The following is a 23,975-nucleotide window of genomic DNA, read 5'->3' as shown; positions in this document are numbered from 1 at the left end:
GTCCCCGCGGGCCCGGGGACAGCGCCACGTGGGGTCCCAGCTGCGCTAGGTGGGCGTGGCAGCCGGCCCTGTGCGGGAAAGGGAAGGGCGCCCAGTCCCTCGCTCCCTCGCAGGCCAGGCCCCCCGTGGCCCCTTCTTAGATGAGAGCAGGGCGCCGCAGCCATACGCCACGTGGACGTCCAGCCACGGGGGAGCTGCCACGCCGCGGGCCTCCGGGACCCCAGCTTCCCGCGGGGGCCTCTGCGGTCACGATGCTGGGACCCAGCCGCCACCCCCCAGGGCCTCGCTTAGACACGGTGCTGGGCCCGCTGCCCAGTTCCGTTCCCCACGCTCCCAGGGGCTTGGGGGCACCCTGAGTGGGGGCTGCTGCTACTCTGAGGTGGGGGCTGTGCCATGCCCACCTTGGTGGGGGGCCTCAGTTTCCCTGGAAGGCCTCCTCCCCGTGCGGGGTGTCTGGAGCCTGCAGAAGCAATGGCCAGCCCGGCACGGCACGCAGACGCGGGGACCTCAGTTACTGCCGCAAGCCTGGAAATGTCAGCGGTGCCTCCCACACCCAGCGTCGAGTTTGGGCCCCACCCAGAAGGATCGCTCAGAAATCACGTGATTGCCGGCTGCCACGCGGTCACCCTTGACCGTCACAGTTAGAGGAGCCCAAAATGCAGCTCTGGAGGGCTCAGGGTCGTCCCCACTCAGGACACGCGGAGGGCTCAGGGCCATCCCCACTCAGGACACGCGGAGGGCTCAGGGCTGTCCCCACTCAGGACACATGGAGGGCTCAGGGCTGTCCCCACTCAGGACACACAGAGGCCTAGGGCCTTCCCCACTCAGGACACGCGGAGGGCTCAGGGCCGTCCCCACTCAGGACACGCGGAGGGCTCAGGGCTGTCCCCACTCAGGACACGCGGAGGGCTCAGGGCCGTCCCCACTCAGGACACGCGGAGGGCTCAGGGCCGTCCCCACTCAGGACACGCGGAGCCGTCCCCACTCAGGACACGTGGAGGGCTCAGGGCCGTCCCCACTCAGGACACGCGGAGGGCTCAGGGCTGTCCCCACTCAGGACACATGGAGGGCTCAGGGCTGTCCCCACTCAGGACACACAGAGGCCTAGGGCCTTCCCCACTCAGGACACACAGAGAGGGCTCAGGGCCGTCCCCACTCAGGACACGCGGAGGGCTCAGGGCCGTCCCCACTCAGGACACACGGAGGGCTCAGGGCCGTCCCCACTCAGGACACGTGGAGGGCTCAGGGCCGTCCCCACTCAGGACACACAGCACTTGGTCTCTGTGCCCCAGGACCCCCTCGGTGCACCGGCCTCTAGGGTGCCCGGGCAGGACAGGGCACCCCGTCTTAGGCCTGCGTGGCTCCCTCAGCCCTCTGTCTAGCGACAGCAGCAGTCAGTCCATCAGCCTCCCACCCTGGGCAGCCGTCCGCCGGCCCCTCAGCCCATCCGTGCGTCCATTTGTCCCCCAGTCAGTTGACCCATGTAGGTGGAGGGGTGGAGGTGCCCATGGGGGTGCCAGCCCGTCCCGGGCACATCTCCACGCGGGGGGAGGGGGGTGGAGCTCGTAGCAGGTGGCCTGCAGGGCTGGCGGTGGAGAACGAGCTCTCCTTCAGGTGGGCTGTGGGTCTCCACGCATGACAAGGAGGTCAGCACCCAAGACTGAAGAGACAGCAGGGGGTCGTGGCGTCAGGAGAGAAGAGAAGGTGAATGAGGAGGTGACATCAGCTCTGGAATGGTGACATCGGCTCTGGAGTGGTGACATTGGCTCTGGGTGGTGACATTGGCTCTGGGGTGGTGACATCAGCTCTGGGGTGGTGACATCGGCTCTGGGGTGGTGACATTGGCTCTGGGGTGGTGGCATTGGCTCTGGGGTGGTGACATTGGCTCTGGGGTAGTGGCATTGGCTCTGGGGTGGTGGCATTGGCTCTGGGGTGGTGACATTGGCTCTGGGGTGGTGGTGTCAGCTCTGGGGTGGTGACCTGGGCTCTGGGGAGGTGGCATCGGCGCTAGGGCAGTGACGAGGGCTCTGGGAAGTGGCATCAGCTCGGGGAGGTGACATCGGCGCTAGGGCAGTGACGAGGGTTCTGGGGTGGTGACATCGGCTCTAGGGCAGTGACGAGGGCTCTGGGGTGGTGACCTGGGCTCTGGGGTGGTGACATTGGCTCTAGGGCAGTGACGAGGGCTCTGGGAGGTGGCGTCAGCTCGGGGAGCAGATCTTGTCTGGCCTGGCAGCTCCTCTGGACAGGTGGTGACGGCGGTGCCTGTGTCCACTGCGGGCCACGCCACACCTTCGGCAGGGCCGCAGAGGAGGCTGACCAGGCACCCTCTTCCTCCTGGACAGCAGGTAGCATCAGGTTCCAGACGTGGGTGCTGCTGGCTCCCTGTGCTCCGTTCCTACCAGACCAGGATCTGCTCGTGGCCTGTCTCCTGTCTCCTGTCTCCTGTCTCCTGGCCACCTGTTCAGGTGCTAAGTCTGTGTGGCTTTTCTTAGGTGCCAGGCTGCCCAGTGCTCCTGCACTCCAGGGAAGAGGAAGCCATGGTCTGAACACCACAGCACCACAGCATCCACAGAGCCCACAGCATCCACAGCATCCACAGTGTCCACAGCGTCCACAGCACCCACAGCATCCACAGCGCCCACAGAGCCCACAGCATCCACAGTGTCCACAGCGTCCACAGCACCCACAGCGTCCACAGCGTCCACAGCATCCACAGCGTCCACAGCATCCACAGCGTCCACAGCGTCCACAGCACCCACAGCATCCACAGCATCCACAGAGCCCACAGCATCCACAGCATCCACAGAGCCCACAGCGTCCACAGCGCCCACAGCATCCACAGCGCCCACAGCATCCACAGCGTCCACAGCATCCACAGCGTCCACAGCGTCCACAGCATCCACAGCATCCACAGCATCCACAGCGTCCACAGCGTCCACAGCGTCCACAGCGCCCACAGCGTCCACAGCGTCCACAGCGTCCACAGCATCCACAGCATCCATAGAGCCCACAGCGTCCACAGCGCCCACAGCGTCCACAGCATCCACAGCATCCACAGCATCCACAGCATCCACAGCATCCACAGCGCCCACAGCATCCACAGCATCCACAGCATCCACAGCATCCACAGCATCCACAGCATCCACAGCATCCACAGAGCCCACAGCGTCCACAGCATCCACAGCATCCACAGCACCACAGCATCCACAGCATCCACAGCATCCACAGCATCCACAGCATCCACAGCATCCACAGAGCCCACAGCGTCCACAGCGCCCACAGCATCCACAGCATCCACAGCATCCACAGAGCCCACAGCATCCACAGCGTCCACAGCATCCACAGCATCCACAGCATCCACAGCGTCCAGCCATCCACAGAGCCCACAGCATCCACAGCATCCACAGCATCCACAGCATCCACAGCGTCCACAGCATCCACAGCATCCACAGCATCCACAGCATCCACAGCGTCCACAGCATCCACAGCATCCACAGCACCCACAGCGTCCACAGCGTCCACAGCGTCCACAGCATCCACAGCATCCACAGCGCCCACAGCATCCACAGCATCCACAGCATCCACAGCATCCACAGCGTCCACAGCGTCCACAGCGCCCACAGCATCCACAGCATCCACAGCATCCACAGCATCCACAGCATCCACAGCGTCCACAGCGCCCACAGCGTCCACAGCATCCACAGCATCCACAGCATCCACAGCGTCCACAGCATCCACAGAGCCCACAGCATCCACAGCATCCACAGCATCCACAGCATCCACAGCATCCACAGCGTCCACAGCGCCCACAGCGCCCACAGCATCCACAGCATCCACAGCATCCACAGCATCCACAGCGTCCACAGCGCCCACAGCGTCCACAGCATCCACAGCATCCACAGCATCCACAGCGTCCACAGCATCCACAGAGCCCACAGCATCCACAGCGTCCACAGCGCCCACAGCGCCCACAGCGTCCACAGCGTCCACAGCGTCCACAGCGTCCACAGCGTCCACAGCATCCACAGCGTCCACAGCATCCACAGAGCCCACAGCATCCACAGCATCCACAGCATCCACAGCATCCACAGCGTCCACAGCGTCCACAGCATCCACAGCATCCACAGCATCCACAGCGTCCACAGCATCCACAGCATCCACAGCATCCACAGCATCCACAGAGCCCACAGCGTCCACAGCGCCCACAGCATCCACAGCATCCACAGCATCCACAGCATCCACAGCATCCACAGCATCCACAGCGCCCACAGCATCCACAGCATCCACAGCATCCACAGAGCCCACAGCATCCACAGCATCCACAGCATCCACAGAGCCCACAGCATCCACAGCATCCACAGCGTCCACAGCATCCACAGCATCCACAGCGTCCACAGTATCCACAGCATCCACAGCGCCCACAGCATCCACAGCATCCACAGCATCCACAGAGCCCACAGCATCCACAGCATCCACAGAGCCCACAGCATCCACAGCATCCACAGAGCCCACAGCGTCCACAGCATCCACAGCGTCCACAGCGTCCACAGCATCCACAGCATCCACAGAGCCCACAGCATCCAAAGCATCCACAGAGCCCACAGCATCCACAGCGCCCACAGCATCCACAGCATCCACAGCATCCACAGCATCCACAGAGCCCACAGCATCCACAGCATCCACAGCGTCCACAGCATCCACAGCATCCACAGCGCCCACAGCATCCACAGCATCCACAGCATCCACAGAGCCCACAGCATCCACAGCATCCACAGCGCACACAGCATCCACAGCATCCACAGCGCCCACAGCATCCACAGCATCCACAGCATCCACAGAGCCCACAGCATCCACAGCGCCCACAGCATCCACAGCATCCACAGCATCCACAGCATCCACAGCATCCACAGTGCCCACAGCGCCCACAGCATCCACAGCGTCCACAGCATCCACAGCGTCCACAGTATCCACAGCGTCCACAGCGCCCACAGCGTCCACAGCATCCACAGCATCCACAGCATCCACAGCGTCCACAGCGTCCACAGCATCCACAGCATCCACAGCATCCACAGAGCCCACAGCACCCACAGCGTCCACAGCGTCCACAGCGTCCACAGCGTCCACAGCATCCACAGCATCCACAGCGTCCACAGCGCCCACAGCATCCACAGCATCCACAGCATCCACAGAGCCCACAGCATCCACAGCGCCCACAGCATCCACAGCGTCCACAGAATCCACAGCATCCACAGCATCCACAGCATCCACAGTGCCCACAGCACCCACAGCATCCACAGCATCCACAGCATCCACAGCATCCACAGCGTCCACAGTATCCACAGCATCCACAGCGCCCACAGCATCCACAGCATCCACAGCGTCCACAGTATCCACAGCATCCACAGCATCCACAGCATCCACAGCATCCACAGCATCCACAGAGCCCACAGCACCCACAGCATCCACAGCGCCCACAGCGCCCACAGCATCCACAGCATCCACAGCGCCCACAGCACCACAGCATCCACAGCATCCACAGCATCCACAGAGCCCACAGCATCCACAGCATCCACAGCGTCCACAGCATCCACAGCATCCACAGCGCCCACAGCATCCACAGCATCCACAGCATCCACAGAGCCCACAGCGTCCACAGCATCCACAGCATCCACAGCACCCACAGCATCCACAGAGCCCACAGCATCCACAGCATCCACAGCATCCACAGCGTCCACAGCATCCACAGCATCCACAGCGCCCACAGCATCCACAGCATCCACAGCATCCACAGCGTCCACAGCGTCCACAGCATCCACAGCATCCACAGCATCCACAGCATCCACAGCATCCACAGCATCCACAGAGCCCACAGCATCCACAGCGTCCACAGCGCACACAGCATCCACAGCATCCACAGCATCCACAGAGCCCACAGCATCCACAGCGCCCACAGCATCCACAGCATCCACAGCATCCACAGCATCCACAGCATCCACAGTGCCCACAGCGCCCACAGCATCCACAGCGTCCACAGCATCCACAGCGTCCACAGCGTCCACAGAATCCACAGCATCCACAGCATCCACAGCATCCACAGCATCCACAGTGCCCACAGCACCCACAGCATCCACAGCATCCACAGCATCCACAGCGTCCACAGCATCCACAGCGTCCACAGCGTCCACAGCGTCCACAGCATCCACAGCACCCACAGCGCCCACAGCATCCACAGCACCCACAGCACCCACAGCGTCCACAGCGTCCACAGCGTCCACAGCATCCACAGCACCCACAGCGCCCACAGCATCCACAGCACCCACAGCACCCACAGCGTCCACAGCGTCCACAGCATCCACAGCATCCACAGCATCCACAGAGCCCACAGCATCCACAGCATCCACAGCATCCACAGCATCCACAGCATCCACAGCGTCCACAGCATCCACAGCGTCCACAGCGTCCACAGCGTCCACAGCATCCACAGCATCCACAGCATCCACAGAGCCCACAGCATCCACAGCATCCACAGCATCCACAGCGTCCACAGCATCCACAGCGTCCACAGCGTCCACAGAATCCACAGCATCCACAGCATCCACAGCATCCACAGTGCCCACAGCACCCACAGCATCCACAGCATCCACAGCGTCCACAGCGTCCACAGCACCCACAGCGTCCACAGCATCCACAGCACCCACAGCGCCCACAGCATCCACAGCACCCACAGCGTCCACAGCATCCACAGCATCCACAGCGTCCACAGCGTCCACAGCATCCACAGCATCCACAGCGTCCACAGCGTCCACAGCATCCACAGCATCCACAGCATCCACAGAGCCCACAGCATCCACAGCATCCACAGCATCCACAGCGTCCACAGCATCCACAGCATCCACAGAGCCCACAGCATCCACAGCATCCACAGCATCCACAGCGTCCACAGCGTCCACAGCATCCACAGCATCCACAGCACCACAGAGCCCACAGCATCCACAGCATCCACAGCATCCACAGCATCCACAGCATCCACAGCGCCCACAGCGCCCACAGCATCCACAGCGCCCACAGCGTCCACAGCATCCACAGCCTCTGGGGACCCAGTGCTGGCCGGGCTGGAGCAGTGAGAGCTCCTCTGGGCAGGGGCTGGTATGGCCCTGCCCCACTGCGGCCCACCCGGCTCTGCCCTCAGCCCTGCAGCCCACCCGGCTCTGCCCTCAGCCCTGGGGCCCACCCGGCTCTGCCCTCAGCCCTGGGGCCCACCCGGCTCTGCCCTCAGCCCTGGGGCCCACCGGCTCTGCCCTCAGCCCTGGGGCCCACCCGGCTCTGCCCTCAGCCCTGGGTGCCCTCTGGAGCCTGGTTTCCCTGGCCGTGACCTTGAAAGGCAGGAGGAGCCGAGGGATGGCGAGGCGATGTGCTCTGTATAAATGTCATGCTCTTCAAGGTGACATTGGTCTGCTCCAGGCTCTCCTCCACCAACCGCGCCGTCAGTCTTCCAGACGCGTGCGCCCCGCTCCCCAAGTCACCCCGACCCGAGAAACTCCCGTCCCTCCTGCCCAAGGGCAGAGACGGTGCGGGAGCAGCGCCCAGCAGGGGACCACAGGAAGGGCTTTGCGGGATCCTGGAAGGGGAAGCTGGGGCGAAGGGAAGCTGAGGGCCTCGGTGACCGGACACCACGCCACACCAGATGGCACCTGGAGCAGACAAGACCGACAGACATGGAAACCCCAGGTCTTGCTGAGAACTCCCAGGGGCAAGCATACAGGGGGGCCTCTCACCCTGCACGGCAGAGCCGGGACGGAAGACGGGGTGGCGTGTGCGCAGGCAAGCTCTCGATGAGCCACACCGCAGCCCAGCTCGCTCTTCTTACTGCATTGATGGTGACTATGTGCCGAATCTCAGTATGCCCGCTCACACGCTGATGGTGACCTGCCCTGACCACGAGCTGCGCCAGGCCCTCGCTAAGGGCAGGGCGATCCTGGACAGGCCAGGACTAGCTGCGTACCGGGCGCCCGTGGCCCTGTGGAACATGGAGATTGCTGGCCACTGTTGGGTGAACGTGGGAGCCAAGAAACCTGCTCGAAACAGGTGCAGGGCATAGGCTCCAGCCACATGCTGCCCCAGTGATGGCGTCTCCCCCCGGTCACTGAGCTCGGGCATGGAGGGCAGAGGGCACCAGTCCTGCAGCCGGGAGGAGGGAGAGTGCCAGCCCCATGGTGGAGGGAGGAGGGAGGATGGGAAGGGACAGGGAAGAAGGAGAAGCAGTGGGCTTGGCAGACAGGGACCTGTGTCATTGCCTCATCTGACTTCACTCCTCCCAGCCCAAATGGGAATGCCAGCACTGCGCACCCAGAAGGCAGCCCCAAGGGGGGCTGCACACACGCGCGCGTGCACATGCACATGCACACACGCACACACGCACACGTGTCCACACTCCCTGCCACGCCGGGCTGAGGAGCAGCACGGAGCTCTGCAGGCCCGTTGCCACCCTGGGCCAAGCTGCCTGGTGCCTGGGCCTGGCCTGCTCCCTGCTCCGGCCTGGCCTGCCCCCTGCTCCGGCCTGGCCTGCCCCCTGCTCCAGCCTGGCCTGCCCCCTGCTCCAGCCTGGCCGGTGGGAGGCTCCACACTGGAGCAGGCAGGTCTGGGCCCAGAGCAGGGCGGCAGCGAACACCCGAGAGGCCGCAGGGGCCAGGGGAGAGGAGCTCCAGAGGGAAACAGAGCCCTTCCCAGCCCGCACAGCAGGGGCAAGAGCCGCAGAGCCCCGCAATACCGCATGCCCGTCGGCCAGTGAAGCCGCTGGGCAGCATTTGACGCAGCACCTCAAGATGGGGACCAGGCTCTGCCCAGTGTGCATCTGGGTCTCTGGGAACCAGGACAGACCTGAGGGGAGAATGTGGAAAGGGTCCGGCTCCGTCACACCCATCCCGGAGCAGCCACTAACATGGGTTCTGCCTGCCCCGGAAGACACCTGGCCCCCAGCCCCCCACTGTCCTCTGAGCCCAGACCCCCAGCCCCCCCACTGTCCTCTGAGCCCAGGCCCCCATCCCCCCCCACTGTCCTCTCAGCCCAGGCCCCCATCCCCCCCCACTGTCCTCTGAGCCCGGGCCCCCCAGCCCCCCCACTGTCCTCTGAGCCCAGACCCCCATCCCCCTCCACTGTCCTCTGAGCCCAGGCCCCCAGCCCCCCCCCACTGTCTTCTGAGCCCAGACCCCCATCCCCCTCCACTGTCCTCTGAGCCCAGGCCCCCAGCCCCCCCCACTGTCCTTTGAGCCCAGGCCCCCATCCCCCCCACTGTCCTCTGAGCCCGGGCCCCCATCCCCCCCCCCCCCGCTATCCTCTGAGCCCAGGCCCCCATCCCCCCCCCCGCTATCCTCTGAGCCCAGGCCCCCAGCCCTCCCCCACTGTCCTCTGAGCCCAGGCACCCAGCCCCCCCCCACTGTCCTCTGAGCCCGGCCCCCATCCCCCCCCACTGTCCTCTGAGCCCAGGCCCCCATCCCCCCCCACTGTCCTCTGAGCCCAGGCACCCAGCCCCCCCCTCCCACTGTCCTCTGAGCCCGGCCCCTAACCCCCAGTGTCCTCTGAGCCCGGGCCCCCAGTGGTCTGTTGGGGCACACTCCCCCCCCCCCCCCCGCCTCGGGAGCCGGCCGGGAGCTGGGCGAGTTCATTAGCGTCTGCAGCGTGATGTGGAGAGGCCTCTGATGGCTGTATTAGGGCGGGCCGGGGATTATAAATTACAGGACATGTTCTCACGCGCCACCTCGCCAGGGACCACAGGGGAAGTTAATTATTTTTATGGGTCCAGGTAGGGCAACGGGCCATCAGGATGCCCAGTGTAGTCCGAGCCGCAAGGACGCCGTCCATGCCCCTCCTCTAGGGGGGCCGTGCTGGCTTCAGAGGCAGCGCCGTACCCGGGGGCCGGCACCCCCCGCCCTCCCGCAGTAGCCCAGGTTAATGGGACCCCCGGTTTCCTATGTCCCCTGCCCCCCGGGAGCCGGCCAGGCTCAACCCCGAGTGGCCGCTGGGGCCATCACTAACCCTGAAGGATATTCAGCAATCTTTTTTTTCCCCCAATTGCCCACCACAGCCTATATTACAAATACATAAATCATAATGTTTCAACAAAAGCAAAATTTAATTTTCTCCTTTCAGCCGTTATCTGGGCCGGGTGGTATATGGCAGGCTGTGCCCGGCTCATTTATTACAGCGCTGAATGGATAATGGCAGGCCTCGTCGATCGCCGCAGCTTTGTTAGGCCTCTGAATGTGTGGCGCCGCCGCGAGCCCAATCTCCCCGCATCTGTAATAGATACACCGGGCTCTATTATTCCTTGCCAGAGCAAAATTAAATAGTTGTGTGTGTGCCGGGGCGGGGCCGGGCGCCGCGGAGGGAAGGCCTCCGAGGCCGCGGGCGGCACAGGCCCCGGCCGGCCGGGCGGCGGGGAGGGCCGGGAGGGGCCCGCACCCGGGGCCCGGGGCCGCCCCGTCGCCGGGCCCCCGGGCTGCCCGGCTCTCCCTCGTGCTCGGCAGGCCCGAGCCATGGACGCAGGACACTGAGCCTGGGAGGCGGGGCACTGCCCGCACCCCAGTGCTGAGTTCCTGATGGGGGGCCTGGGGGGCCCCTGGGAGGGCGTGACTGGGGGCCTGGGGGGCCCCTGGGAGGGCGTGACTGGGGGGGCCTGGGGGGCCTCTGGGAGGGCGTGACTGGGGGGGGGCCGGGGGGCCCCTGGGAGGGCGTGACTGGGAGGGCCTGGGGGGCCTCTGGGAGGGCGTGACTGGGGGGGCCTGGGGGGCCTCTGGGAGGGCGTGACTGGGGGGGCCGGGGGGCCCCTGGGAGGGCGTGACTGGGAGGGCGTGACTGGGGGCCCCTGGTGGGCTCCTGAGAGGGCGTGACTGGGGGGGCCTGGGGGGCCTCTGGGAGGGCGTGACTGGGGGGGCCGGGGGGCCCCTGGGAGGGCGTGACTGGGGGGGAGCTCACCCTGGGGGGCTGTGACACCACCACCAGGAGCGTGGCCACCACCAGGACCCCGTGCCCCTGGGCAATGACTGTGCCTGAGAGTCATCTGCTGGGGAACGCTCCCCCCACCTTGCCAGTTGCGTAGAGACTCTGGTCCTCACTCTCAGGGCCGCCCCCCCCCCCCCCCCGTGCGGAGATCACACCACGCCTAGAAGCCCCACCCGGCCCAGGCGCCTCAGGGACCTCATCTGCCCCTGTGCACCGGCGTGTGCAGTGACGGAAGGCAGCTGGGACGGCGGCCCCTTTCCGCCGGCCTCCGACCCACCGTGCTCCCCAAGGCCTCTCAGGACACTGCTCCAGGCCTGCCCCGGCCCTGCCCAGGTGCCCAACTCACCCGTCCCCCATGGCCTATGCCCACCAGCGCCCTGTCTCAGGGACACAGCGCCCCCCCGGCCCCGGCCACCCTGCCCTCCTGACTGCCTTCCTCCACTGCGGTCATAAGTAGCTCTCAGCTCATGGCCGACACCCCAACTGAGACCACAGTCCCAGCAGCCCCATTCTTCCTGGGGCCCACAGGCCCACACCTCAGCAGTGGGTTCAAGGGCACTGAAGGGCCCTTGGGACAACATGGGGCTGGGTGCATGGGAGCCCAGCAAGCCTGGAGGTCACACAGCAAGTGGGAAAGCTTGTGGGCTCCAGCGCTGTGTGGGCTCCAGCGCCGTGCAGGCTCCGGCACCAGGAGTATGGGCTCCAGCACCATGCAGGCTCCAGCACCATTCAGGCTCCGGCACCGTGCAGACCTGTGCTCAGGCGCCTGGCCCTTGGGTGGGCATAGAGCCAGCTGCTGTCTCCACTCCCCGCTCCCCGGGCCCTGGCTCTGTCTCTTAGCAGAGGCCCATGCGTCCCGCCATGCTTGCTGAACCAAGGCATCTGGGTTAAAACTCGACTCACAAACCCACTTCTGGTCAGGGCAGAGCAGAGCTGAGCTGGCCCTGGCTATGCCATGGCTACTGGCTGGCCAGTTCCTCTTTCACGTGGTCTCTCTCCAGCCATTTGACAGATGTTTCCTGCACACCTACTGTGTTCCAGGCACTGCACCAGGGAGGTGAAGAGACAAGGCTCCTGTCCCCATGGGGGAGGGGGGGTCGTAAACAGCACAGGTGGACTTGGAAGGAAGAAAAGTGACCACCTGTGGCTGTGAACATCAGCAAACAAAACTACAAAGAGAATAAACAAGGCCCAAAAGAAACCAGAAATGAGGGCAATTGGGACACACAAAGGCAATAGATTTAAACACAGACCTACTCATACATACACTAAGTTCAAGTGTTTAAGCACTCTGATGAAAAGGCAGAGATATTCTGGTAGGAGTAAATTGTTAAGACCCAATTATATGCTACCTATGAGAAACACACCCTATATATAAAGGCACAAATAGATGTAAAGAAAGAGGTTGAAGACAGAGGGCTGTATCATACCCAGTGAAGCAGGGTGAAGAATAAAGATGTCTACCAAGGATAAAGAGGGTCAGTTCACAATAATAAAGGAACATTTCATCATCAACAGAACCAACAATACCAAATACTCATTTAGTTAATAACAAAACCATATAAAACATAAAGTGAAAACTTAAAAATTGGCGAGGAAATTCAAATCTACAATTAGAGATTTGTACATCCCCCCACCTCCCCCCGCTTCAGGCAGTGAGAATACTGTGGGAGAGAAACGTACACTGTGAGGTGATGGGACCACCAGATGCTCTTCTCAAGTGTGCAAGGAATACTTAGCGAGAAAGACACATTCTGGGCCATGAAACAAATCTCTAGTGGGGCACTTGGGGCTCATGCCTGTCATCCTAGCTACTCAGGAGGCCAAGAAGAGCCAAAGGATTGCAGTTCAAAGACAGTCTGGGCAGAAATGTTTCTGAAACTCTTTCTCCAAAATAACCAACAAAAAGCAGAGCTTGAAGCCTGACTTACGTGGTAGAGCACCAGCTGAGTAATCCAAGTCAAACAAGTGTGAAGCCTTGAGCTCAAACGCTAATACTTAGCAAGTCTAATATCACATGTAACACACGTGGAATCAAACTAGAAACCAACAGCAGAAAGATAGCTGGAAAATTCCTAAATGTTTGGAAAAAATAGAGCATGCATCCAATAATGCCAAGGTCCCACGAGGAAACTGAAAGGAAATGAGGCATTTTGAACTGAATGAAAGTGAAAAGATAACATCAAAAACTACTGGATGAGGACTGGGAATGTGGCTGTGTGGTAGAGCGCTTGCCTAGCATGCATGAAGCCCTGGGTTCAATTCCTCAGTACCACATAAAGAGAAAAAGCCGGAAGTGGTGCTGTGGCTCAAGTGATAGAGTGCTAGCCTTGAGCAAAAAGAAGCCAGGGACAGTGCCCAGGCCCTGAGTCCAAGGCCCAGGACTGGCAAAAAAAAAAACAAAAAAAAACTATTGGATCAAAATAAGCATATCGTACTTAGAGGGAAATATGTAGCATTAAAAATCTATGTTAGAACAGCTCAAAAGCTATGTATGTACGTTCTTATAAGACTACTGTTGACATATTGTCTAATGTCGACATTACATTTAAAGTCCTAGGCAAATTTTCTTTGGCATAGGCCACGTGGCTACTGTATATGTTCCTGATACATTGTATATTGTATATATGTCTACCTGACCTAGAGAAGGGAAAGAATAACAGGGTGTAAAGATATCACAAGAAATGTACACACTGCCCTACTATGTAACTGTACCATTTTTGCACAACACCTTATCAAAAAATTTTTGTTTAATTAATAAATAAATTTAAATAAAAAATAATAAAAAATCTATGTTAGAAAAAAGCAAGCTAGGCATGGTTATGCACAGTGTAATCTTAGCTCCCAGCAGCTGAGGAAGAAAGTTCATGAGTTGTGGCCAGCTTGGGCTGCATAGCAAAAAACAGCCAAAAAAAAAAAAAAACTAGGAGGAAAAATATAAAATAAAGGAAAAAATCAACAATAAACATCGAAGTGGAAATTAATCATCCAGAAATCAGGAAAATTAAATAAGCAGATTTGTTCCTTGAGAAGATGGAAAGGTTGACATCCAAATCAGTCAGGAGTAAACATAGAAGCTCACTAGCAGCCCGTTTCAGGATGTGGGAAAGATGGTTCTGTTCCCCAGACACTTGCTGTCAGCATTTTATGCCAATGAACCAGATGAATTGGACAATTTGGATGAATGAAACAGACAAATGTCTCAATGACACAAACTAGCAAAATTCATTCAAGGAAAAATACAAGTAATGAGTAGTTCTATAACTATTAATGATCAAATTTGTTCTGAAAACTTTCCCAAAGCCAATTGGATTTTGAACTATTCCAAGTAGTTGTACAAAGTGAAAATATGGGCACAACTCATCTTGATCAGGACCAATAGGCTTTTAAAAAGAAGTAGGCTGGGCACCACTGGCTCACGGCTGTAATTCTAGCTACAAGGAGGCTGAGAACTAAGGGTTGCACTTCAAAGCCAGCCTGGGCAAGAAAGTCAGTGAGATTCTCCGCACGCACGCACGTGTGTGTGTGTGTGTGTGTGTGTGTGTGTGTGTGTGTGTGTGTCGGTCGTGGGGTTTGATCTCAGGGCCTGGGCCCTGTCCCTGAGCTCTTTTGCTCAAGGCTAGTGCTCTACCACTTTGAGCCACAGCGCCACTTCTGGTTTTCTGGTGATTAATTGGAGATAAAGGTATCATGGTCTTTCTTACTCAGGCTAGCTTTGAACCACAGTCCTAAATCTCAGCCTCCTAAGTAGCGAGGATTACAGCCGTGAGCCACTGATGCCCAGCTCGGTGAGATTCCTATCTCAAAATAACCACCAAAACTCCAGAAGTGGAGCTGTGGCTCAAGTGGCAGAGCGCTAGCCTTGAGCAAAAAAGCTCAGGGACAGCACCCAGGCCCTGAGTTCAAGCCTCACTACCAACAAAAGAAAAAGAAATCATGAGCCAGGTGCCTGTGGCCTGCATCTATAATTCCAGCTACCCACCAACCCAGAAAGAAAAGTCTGTGAGATTCAATATTCAATGAACCAGCAAAAGTTCCGGCTAGAAGTGTGGCTCAAGTGGTAGAGCACCAGCTGTGAGCCAGAAAGCCAACTGAGAGCCTAGAGCCCCGAGATCAAGCCATGCTCCCAGCACGGGGGAGTAATATGTCATGATCGAGGGAAGTTCAAGGAATGCAAAATTGATTTAACATTTAAAAATCAATGGAATTCACCACTTAACAGGCGAAAATGCCCTTATGGCTACTTAAATAGAACAGAAAAATCATTTTGAAGAAAATCCAACAATTATTTCTAGCAACAAACTTTGTAGCCAGGAGTGATGACACATACCTATAATCACAGCCACTCAGGAGGCAGACGCAGGAGGATCTCAAGTTTGAGGGGCCCAGTCAAAGTTAGCAAGAACCTGTTTCAAAGATGAAATAAAGACGAAAAGGGTTTGGACCTGGGTCAAGTGGCAGAGCACTTGCTTGGTAAGCCCAAAGCCCTGGTCCGAGCTACAGAGCTGGAAACCCTTCCAGCCAAGCGGAGGGCTACAGCCTCGACTACGGGACTCACTGAGCCTGCGATCTGAAGAGGTTCTACCTGAGAGGAGGAGGTGGGAAAGGTTGCCGGTCCAGGCCCAAGCAAAAAGTTCCCAAGACCCAGCTCACCCAATAGAGCTGGTGTGCTGGCGTGCCTGCCACCCTGTGTGATGCAGGCGTAACTAAGAGGATCAGGGCTTAGCAAACACGAGCAAACACATCCTTCACAACACAGTCACGCACTTTACTCACAAACTGACATGTGGAATCGAAACCCCTTTGTACAACTACTTCATGATAATATATAAGCCCCAGGACTGGTACAAAAAAAATTTAAATTAAACATTTCATTTCTGGAGAACTTCTTGTGGATCATATAACAAAATAAAATTCTATGTGGAATATTGTAAAAGATAATATAAATGAAATCATAGGGCTGAGACTTGAGCCTTGAGCAAAAGAAGCTCATGAACAGTACCTAGGCTCTGAGTTCAAGCCGCAGGACTGGCAAAACATTGTGTGTGTGTGTGTGTGTGTGTGTGTGTGTGTATGTATGTGTGTGTGTGTGTGACGATACACAAAGAAAGCATAGAACCTGGGGACATGAGCTGCTAGAGCTCCTTCCTAGCAAGTGAGAGCCCCAAGTTCAAACCCTAACACCACAAAAAGAAAAAAAAAATTCTGGAAAATGGGAATGGAAAAGACCTTCCTCAACTTGGTAAAAGGTACTTCTGAGAAACCCACAGCCAACACCATTTTTAATGACAAAGTCTAAAATTGTTCCCCTAAGATTAGAAAAAGGCAAAGATGTCTGTCTTTTACTTTCCAACTCAGTATTCTACAGAGTATTCTAGACAATTCAACAAGGCAGGAATTAAAAAGCATCCAAATTCTAAAGAAAGAACCAAAGCTTTATTTGTAGCATAATACTATGCATATAAATTCCAGGGACTCTAACAATAGCTACTCAAACAAGTACATTCTACACAGGAAAGTCTGCCGAATTTATGAAAATGGGGGGGCTCCTGACACGAACAACTTCCTCCAGGATACCCGACCAAGCGTGTCCTCCCGACGCCGTCGTGCCAGAAGTCTCATGGCGTGACAGAGAACCCGGAACGGCTTAAGATAGCAAACATGAGGCACGGGGTTCAGTCCCCAGAAACAGACGTGTGCACAGGCACACCCACGCACACACATGTGCACACATCGGAGCACACGGGGACACGCGCACGCACCCACAAGCACACACAGGGCAACTTCGAATGAGAGAACTGGTGTCATACCAAACCGCTTACCTCCAACACCAGGGGCCGTCATAAGTACCAGTAAGTCTCGCCAACCCCTCGTGGAGGACCTGAGGCCCCGCGCGGAGCCACGAGACAGCGTCAGCGGGGCTGTGGGAGGGGCTGCGGGGGAGGCGGAGGTGAAACCCAACATCGAGGCAGCGGGAAAAAGGGAAGCAGAAAATGAGGATGAGGGGCTGGGGATATAGCCTAGTGGCAAGAGTGCCTGCCTCGGATACACGAGGCCCTGGCACCACATATACAGAAAACGGCCAGAAGCGGCGCTGTGGCTCAAGTGGCAGAGTGCTAGCCTTGAGCGGGAAGAAGCCAGGGACAGTGCTCAGGCCCTGAGTCCAAGGCCCAGGACTGGCCAAAAAAAAAAAAAAAAAAATGAGGATGAGGCCTGGGACCAGGTGAAACCTTCAGAAGGATTAGCTCAGTCCCGAGGGCTCAGTCCCCTGCGCTCAGTCCCGAGGGCTCAGTCCCCTGCGCTCAGTCCCCTGCGCTCAGTCCCCTGCGCTCAGTCCCCTGCGCTCAGTCCCGTGCGCTCAGTCCCGTGCGCTCAGTCCCGAGGGCTCAGTCCCCTGCGCTCAGTCCCGAGGGCTCAGTCCCCTGCGCTCAGTCCCGAGGGCTCAGTCCCCTGCGCTCAGTCCCGAGGGCTCAGTCCCATGTGCTCAGTCCCGAGGGCTCAGTCCCCTGCGCTCAGTCCCGAGGGCTCAGTCCCATGCGCTCAGTCCCCTGCGCTCAGTCCCCTGCGCTCAGTCCCCTGCGCTGCCCCCAGCTCCCCATGTCCCCCCGGCTCGGGCAGCAGCCCCGTCTCCCAGCTGGGGGGCCAGCACTCAACACGCAGGCCTGGGGCACATTTCACAGTCCCCCCGGAGCAGCCCGCCCCTGGGTGCTGAGCGCCCCGCCACCTCAGGATGCAAACTGCACTTGGTCCAGCCCCAAGAGCCCCCCACGTCCCGACAGCTTCAATCGAACCCGAAAGGCCACGTCCCAAGTCCCCTCAGAGGCAAATTCTTAACTACAAGTTCTCGTAACATGAAAAAGGCCGGCTACATCCTTCCAACATACAGCAGCCCGGAGTAAAGATTTCAAAAGGGGGGACTAGGGGAAGGGCAGGAAAGGAGCACCCCAAAGCCAGAGAGCAGCTCCTGCACCCTGGCTGTCCACGCCGCCCTCGGCTCTTGTGGGTGGGTGGAGAGCGCCCGAGGGTCTGGGAAGCCCCACCCCATGGTCCTGCCCCTGGCAGCCCTCAGGGCCCCCTCCTGGGCCGACCCCCGTGATTGCTATGGCTCCTGTGGGCAGACAGCCCATGTTCCGGGCGCCTACCATGCCCTGGGGTCCCAGGTACAGCTTGGGCTGCCCCATCAGCTCAGCTTTAGTCGCATCTCGGGGGACGGCCTGCAGGTCTCCGGACACTGCCACACCCTCCTGGATTCCCAGTCCTGCCTTTGACACACACACGGGGCGGGGGGGGAGGGGGCTCCCCTACCCCACAGCCTTGCACTCTGCACTCTGGGGTGATGCCGGTGTCTTCCCCCCTCCCCCCGCCCAAGCGGTAGGCAGACACCTCATACTGTGGCTGCAGCCACCTCCAAGAGCCTAAGCGGCTCATCCCAGTGGCGTGGGTCCCCGGAACCTTCCAGGCACCCCAGGCAAGCACAGAGCCTTGGATCCACTCCCATCTCCAGGGCCAGTCAGGCAAAGTGACTTCACGCTTCCACGCCTAAGCTAAGCTGGATGGGGCGGGGCCGAGGCCAGGCCTCTTCCTATCACTGCACTGTAAAACGATGTGGCTTTTCAAAAGAAAAGAGCTAATCTCTTCAGAAACCATGACTTCCATAGCCCTAACTTTACACAGGCTTTTTTTTTTCTTTTCTTTTTTCTAGTCCTGGTGCTTGGACTCAGGGCCTGAGCACTGTCCCTGGCTTCTTTTTGCTCAAGGCCAGCACTCTACCTCTTGAGCCACAGTGCCACTTTGGCCGTTTTCTATGTATGTGGCACTGAGGAATCAAACCCAGGGCTTCATGTATAGGAGGCGAGCACTCCTGCCACTAGGCCATATTCCCAGCCCCTATACAGGCTTTTTAGACCAAACTGCAAGCTTTCCAGACCTTTCCATCTGCCCTTTTTCACAGTTAACCTCCCAGCAAAGAACATGCCTGAATGTTGAACTACCTTGAAATTTCCTCTGCCAGAAAAAAAAAATTCGTACATCGTGAAATCTCGGCTCACCACAAAGTCTCAGGACAAGGACAAAATGCAGACAAGTTTCTGTCAAACTGGCACAAAGAGTCCAGTTCCCAGGACAGTCATCCCATTGAGACCTTGTGAGCCCCGTCTTCACTGTGTACATTTCTGGCCCCGTTCCAGTCCTCTCCAGACTTCCCACATTCCTCCCAAAGGCTTTGGGACACGCAGCCAGGCCCATACAGCTGGGACCCCATTGCTCCAGTACCAGTGCTCTGTTTCAGTTAGTTCTCCACTGCTGTGAGAAAATACTGGACAAAACCACCTTACGGAAGGAAGGATGGCTGGTGGGGCCTGCCGTTCTGGTCACTGCTCCTCGGCTCTGTAGCTTCTGGGACCGCGGGGAGGCAGGACACCGTGGCTGCTGGAGCATGTGGCCAGGGCTGCCTACGTCCTGGTGCCCAGGGGGCAGAGCACGAGGAAGGCACTGGACACCAGGTGTACCCTCTGATTGCGCATCTCCGTAACGCCCTTCCTTCAGCTTGGTTCCACCTCCCCAAACGGCCCCAGCAGCTGGGAACCAGCACCTAGCACATCCCAGCTGAAACCTCAGCAACGGGGCACAGCTGACGATCGAAATGTTCAGGCTGCCTTCACGAGGTCCTCCCAAACACTCAGGCACCGCCACCAGCCTGGGGGCCCTCACTCCCGGGATTAGACCCTTCTAGAAGGCTCAGGGACTGGCCTTCTCTCATCTGCTCTTCTGCCATGGGGAGCCTGGCCACGGGCACCATCCTGGAACAAGAGCAGCCCTCAGCAGACCTTGATCTTACTTCCAGAACCATCAGGGCAAAGTCTCCACTCCCTAGAGATTACCAACAGGGTGGGCTGCACTCTCCATAGTGCTCAGACAGACGGGACACCAGAGAGGGAGCAATGTGCCTCGATGAACCTGAGGGGTGAAGGAAGAGGAGTCCACTTCCCCTCATTGTCCAGGGCACTTCCCCTCACTGTCCAGGGCACTTCCCCTAGCTGTCCAGGACACTTCCCCTCACTGTCCAGGGCACTTCCCCTCACTGTCCAGGGCACTTCCCCTCCATGCCAGGGCACTTCCCCTCCATGCCAGGGCACTTCCCCTCCATGCCAGGGCACTTCCCCTTCCTGTCCAGGGCACTTCCCCTCCCTGTCCAGGGCACTTCCCCTCCATGCCAGGGCACTTCCCCTCCCTGTCCAGGGCACTTCCCCTCCCTGTCCAGGGCACTTCCCCTCCATGCCAGGGTCCAGCCTCCCGCGCCCTGCCCCATCATGCCCGTGGTGGCTGTTGGCGTGTGCCCACTGCCAATGCAGGCAAGTCCTGCCACAGGGCCCTGCTGGGCCTGCACGCCCGTGTTGTCCCCTCCGGAGGGGGAGGGGGAGTCCTGGTGGCTCTGCCTGGGCGCTGGCCTCCTGGATTGTCACAGCCAGGGCTGCGGGGACCTGAGGACTGAATGGCTGCTCCAGGACATGGGGCAAGGCCCCTGGGGAGCCTGCCCTCTTCCCTGTGGGGACCTGGGACTCCTGCCGCCTGCAGGCTCATGGGGGACTGCCACCATGAGTGCCGGGAAGGGTCCCCAGTCGGCCCCCACCGGGCCCCACACTGACGGGGGGCGGGGGGGGCAGCATGGGAGGCAGGCCCGAGGCTTCCGGAAGGACTGCATGGGCCATTCGTCGGCAGGGTCTCACTTTGGGATCTCCCCCCACAGCATCAGGCCCCTCCCTCCCCCGGGGCTGCGGGCCCCTGCCCCGCGGGTCACCGCCCGCAATGCGGGTCCCGGTCCCGGCTCTGGAGGGGCGTGTGCCTCGTCCCGCCCGTGGGTGCCCTTCGCTCTTGTCACCCCCTGAGAGCTGAGAGCCGCCCCGCCCTTGGGGAGGGGTGAGCACCACACCTGCGGGACACAAGCCAGGTGCGGCCGACCCTCCCGGGAGACGGCGAGGGGAAGGCTCCTTCCTTCCCGACGCGTGCCTGGGCACGGCCGGGTCCCCAGCACCTGCGTCCGCATCGCCCCCAGATCCGCCGGCCGGGCTGGGATGGTGGGGCTCGCCGCGGGGGCGACCGCAGGCAGCGTGCGCGGGGCCCAGGGCAGCCCACCCGCGGGAGACAAAGGCCGCAGGAGGCCCGGGCGGGCGCCAAGCCCTGAAGAAAGCCACCGTGCTGCCCGCACTTCTAATTTGTGACTAATTTGTTGCACAATGAGGTTGCAATTTTCTAATTGTGATTGCCATTTTAATTTTACTCATGGCTGTGCAACCAACAATGTATAGTCTAGTAATTAAAATTAATTGTACCTTCACCTGCATATTTCTATTAGGCTGTTAAATTTAGTCTGTGAGCTCAATGACTTTGTTCCCTGGAAGATGCCGAACTCATTTCCCCACACTCTGGCTCTTCCACCCCCGGCGGCTCCCCCGCGCTGGGCGAGGGCCTCACCCCTGCCCGGCGGCCCCCCTCCGGCCCCCCTCCGGCCCCCCCCCAGCCCCGGGCAGCCTGGGCGCTGACCCCCGGGGCTTCCTCGCACCCATTCATTCCATCACCAGACGTTATTAGCGTCCCACATCGTATGTGGAGATTTCATCAATAATCTTGGGACACACAAACACGCCTTCTCCAGGCAAGCCGGACACACAAACACGCCTTCTCCAGGCAAGCCCCAACCCGGCGCATGCGTTCTGCGCGCGGCATCCCGGTGGTCTAGAGGACTCGCTCCACAGTCCAGGCGCCAGGGCCTGAGGCCCGGGCAGGCGGCGGAGCCCCCGGGAGAGGCAGCCGGCAGCAGGAACCCAGCACGTCTCCACCCCTGAGCTGCCTTCCCCGGGGAAGGCAAGAAGGCGGAAGGACATCCAGTGAGGCTTAGCGAACACGGGCGCGGTAAATGCCCAGCCTGCAGCCCAGGGGCCGCCCCGAGCCCCGGCTGGCCCTGAGGGACGCGCAGGGTCCTGCTGGACCGGTCCCGGGATGGACCCTTCGGGTTCTGGTGGGAGAGCGGGGTGGAGCCAGCGAGGTGGGCTCGTCCACGTGCCGGACATCTTCCAGTACCCCACGAACCTCGCCAGAGTTGAGGCAGTGCCCGGGTCCGGCTACGGAGCCCTTTGGACGCCTCCTGGCTCCACAAAGACAAAATGTCTGGTTCTGAGTCATCCCACGAGGCCGGTCCAGGAGCCCCCTGAGGAGCAGGAGTGGGCTGGCTGGTAAAAAGGACGGCAGCCACGGGTCAGGCCAGCCCTCTGGGCGGGAGAGCGAGGCAGGGTGGTAGGAGGCTCTTGGTCGGCAGAGGGCTCTAAACCTGTTCTGAGTGGAAGGCTCCCACCGGCTGAGCAAGGAGACTCCATTTTGCCGCGTCCTCTCCTCCGAGTCAGGCTATGGCAGAGCCGGGGAGACCGGCTAAGGGTTCTTCCTTCTCACTGAGGAAAATGTGGCTCCTGGTTATAGAACGGGCCTTCGTACCTCCTTGGGGAACCTGAGGGAATGCCTACGTTTCCGCTCGTCCATCCGTCCGTCCGCTCTCTTGCCCACCCACGTATCCAGTCATCCACCTATCAGTGTACCCTCCACTCCTCCATTCACCCTGTGGTCCACTCAGCTGGCTATCAGCCACTCACCCCCAGCCCTTCCCTTCCACACCCACTGTCGCCCGTGCCTCCATGCATCCATCCATCCTGATACCCATCCGTCTATCCGCCCCCCACCCATCTAGCCACCATCTAGCTAGACATTTATCCATCACACACCTAGCCACTCATCCATCCCCACCTACTCGCCCCCCTACCCGTCCACTCCCCGCCCATCCGTCATCCACCCATCCACCCATCTCCAATCCATCTACCTAGGCACTCATCCATCACCGATCCGTCCTGCCACTCATGAGTTCAGGCCCCCATCGGTCACGCATGCAGCCATGTCCTCATCCGCTGTCCCCGCAAGCGTGCACTGGGTGCCTGTCACCAGGGGGACCTGCGCGCCCAACCGGGGGCGGGCTGGGCAGGGTTCCGGGGCCTGGGGTCTCCTACCCTCGGGCAAGGCGAGGTGGGAAATGAGAAAGATAGATTTCTAAACAGACGCGCTGTCTCACCCCCACACACACGACAGGGAAAGGCTCTCGCCAGAGGGAGGACAGCGCGACCGTCCGAGGGAGCAGGGGTGGAGACGCCGGCGGGGGCCAGGCGAGCAGGCAGCACCGTGGGCCCGTCCTGGGCCTGATCTCCAAGTCCCGGGGAGACGGGGCCCGGGGGAGATGAGGTCGTAAGGGCGGCACGCGTGGCCGTCTGGGAGGGCAGACCTGAGTTGGCAGCTTGCTCTGTCTCACCTTGGGCTGCCCGGCACCGGGTGACCGGCCGGCCCCGGGCCCTCCGCAGACGCCCAGTGGGTGGCAGCTCCCGCCCTGGGGACCCCCTTGCGGGTGGCGCCTGTGGACCTGGGTTTTGCCTCCTCTTGTGTCTCCTGCCTCTGCCGCAGGGCCTTGTGTGTCTGAAGGGCACCTCCTTGCACGGCAGCCAGCTCCCTCTCAGACGTGGACGCTGGATAAGCCACACGCGCCCTGGCCCTGGCCCTGTCCGGCTCAGCGAGCCTGCGCCTCCCACCCGCCCCTCCTCCTCCCCGTCCTGGGCCCCAGCCACCCGCCCCCACAGTTCCCTCTGCCGGCTCAGGGACGCCCCGCCGGCCTCCCTGCATTGCAAGTCCAGGGCTTCCTGATGCACACAGTGCCAGTCTGTGCGCCATGACCCAGGCGCCCTCTCTAGCCCGGACGGCTGCCGGGGTCCCGCCCTCCGGTGCCCCCCTGCCCCGGCGCCACAGGGCCTCTGAGGAGGGACCCCTGGCCCGCTGGGCACAGCGTGGGCAGGGCGGCCACTCCCGTCCCACTGTCCTGGTGGCCCACCCTGCCCTTTCCACGCCCCCTGGGCCCCCCCCCCGCCCGCCCTCCGTGAGTCCAGCCTGCGGTT

The sequence above is a fragment of the Perognathus longimembris genome, unplaced genomic scaffold, assembly GCF_023159225.1.
Source record: "Perognathus longimembris pacificus isolate PPM17 unplaced genomic scaffold, ASM2315922v1 HiC_scaffold_5289, whole genome shotgun sequence".
Lineage (NCBI taxonomy): Eukaryota > Metazoa > Chordata > Mammalia > Rodentia > Heteromyidae > Perognathus > Perognathus longimembris.
The sequence above is the reverse complement of the archived record's forward strand: the minus strand, read 5'-3'. Positions refer to the sequence as shown.